Consider the following 2,514-nt stretch of genomic DNA (forward strand, 5'->3'; position numbering starts at 1 on the left):
CAATATATCACATTTACTTATTATGAACGTTCTCGGCTAATATTATGAGAAACCGGGTTTTCTCATCACCACTTTTCACTTTATAAGTGCAATAAAGGTGATGGAAAACAATTCCCAATTGCACAAACAACTGATATTGGAGGCATCCTCTCTGTGCCGTGAACATTAAATTATAAATAGTTGTTATTACAGCAGTACTTGGACACAGCTCTATATTATCTGTGTGCATATAATGAACACCAAATATCTGTTACCATGGCAATGACTGGGAACAACAATCCCATTAGTGGGATTGATAAAAGGCCAAATGGAAAAAAAGGATAAAAGAGAAAAAGGAGGAGGGAAATAGCTGCAATAATATGGGTAAAACCTCTGATTACATTTACCGGATGTTGCTGTACTGAACATTAGCCTGTGTTAAGCCTTTAGCCTGAGGTAGCGGTGGTTATTTTAAAAAAACATTATTACATTTGAGTGATGAAGAGGAGGCAGGCAGGTCTGTCAGATGAAAAGGGGCTTGGGGAGCAGTAAAGAGAACCACTGATAGGGCATAACACTAAACGGATATTCCAGAACATCTGCAAGTTCTCATCGCAAAACACCCTCAGATTTACAGCCAGAGATGAGAATTGTCATATGATTCTGCTTCTGATTTCTCCTAACAATTCTGGTTTCTTAATGGTTCTATTAATGACTCTTTAAGGGAAAAATATTTGAAATAAATAAATAAACAATACTGTTCCAATGTCAAACAATAAGATGATTTTAATAATTAAATATTTATATAAATATTTAATTATTTAAAGCTGCAGTCCATAACTTTTGTGGGTTAAAAATGATCAATGAATGAGAATGTAATGATGATGAAAAAGATTAGTTTCCTCCATGTCACCCTGGTGCCATTTTGGAGAGTATCCACTGAACATAAACAGCGTATGCTATTCTGTGTCAGCTGCGTCACGCGGATACGTTTTCTACGTTGTTTAAACGTACGCTATTGTGTCCAAAATGGCACCAGGGTGACGCAGAGGAGACGAATTGTTGAATAAAGTCGTTATTTTTGTTTTCTTTGTGTACAAAAAGTATTCTCGTAGCTTGGTAAATTTACGGTTGAACCCCTGATGTCACATGGATTATTTTACTCATCTCCTTGATACGTTTCTGGACCTTGATCGTGGTAGTTACATTGCTGTCTATGGGAGGGCCAGAGAGCTCTCAGAATTCATCAAAAATATCTTAATTTGTGTTCCGAAGATGAATGGAGGTCATACGGGTTTAGAACGACATGAAGGTGAGTAATTAATCACAGAATTTTAATTTTTGGGTGAACTAACCCTTTAAGTCCAGACTTTGCCTTGGCCACTCCAAAAACTTGATTTTGTTTTTCTTGAGCCATTCAGAGGTGGACTTGCTGGTGTGTTTGGGATCATTGTCCTGCTGCATAACCCAAGTGCGCTTGAGCTTGAGGTCACAAACTGACGACCGGACACTCTCCTTCAGGATTTTCTGGTGGAGAGCAGAATTCATGGTTCCATCAATTATGGCAAGTCATCCAGGTCCTGAAGCTGCAAAGCAGAATTTTCAGTATCATTACTCCAGTCTTCAGTGTCACTTTTTATGAAATGCTGTGTTGGTTTTACGCCAGATGTAACGGGATGCACACCTTCCAAAAAGTTAAACTTTTGTCTCATCAGTCCACAGAATATTTGCCCAAAAGTCTTGGGGATAATCAAGATATTTTTTGTCAAATGTGAGATGAGCCTTTTTGTTCTTTTTGGTCAGCAGTGGATTTTGCCTTGGGACTCTCCCATGGATGCTGTTTTTGCCCAGTCTCTTTCTTATTGTTGAATCATGAACACTGACCTTAATTGAGGCAAGTGAGGCCTGCAGTTCTTTAGATGTTGTTCTGGGTTCTTTTATGACCTCCTGGATGAGTCGTCGTTTCGCTCTTGGAGTAATTTTGGTAGGCCGGCCACTCCTGGGAAGGTTCACCACTGTTCCAAGTTTTCTCCCTTTGTGGATAATAGCTCTCACCGTGGTTCGCTGGAGTCCCTTAGAAATGGCTTTGTAACCCTTTCCAGACTGATACATGTCAACTAATTTGTTTCTCATCTGTTCTTCAATTTCTTTAGATCGCGGCATGATGTGTTGCTTTTTAAGCATGTTTCACTTTGTCAGACAGGTTCTATTTAAGTGATTTCTTGATTCAGCAGGTCTGGCAGTAATCAGGCCTGGGTGTGACTAGTGAAATTTAACTCAGCTTTCTAAAATAATGTGGTTAATCACAGTTCTTTCATGATTTAACAGGATGGGGCGATTAATTTTTCACGTAGGGCCAGGTAGGTTTGGACAGCTTTTTTCCCTTATTAAATGAAATCATCATTTAAAAACTGCATTTTATATTTACTTGCATTATATTTGTGTAATATTAACATTTGTTCGATTATCGGAATCTTTTAAGTGTGACAAATATGCAAAAAAATAAAAAACAGGAAGGGGGCAAAAACTTTTTCA

The sequence above is a fragment of the Sinocyclocheilus rhinocerous genome, unplaced genomic scaffold, assembly GCF_001515625.1.
Source record: "Sinocyclocheilus rhinocerous isolate Xijiao unplaced genomic scaffold, SAMN03320098_v1.1 scaffold3494, whole genome shotgun sequence".
Classification (NCBI taxonomy): Eukaryota; Metazoa; Chordata; class Actinopteri; order Cypriniformes; family Cyprinidae; genus Sinocyclocheilus; species Sinocyclocheilus rhinocerous.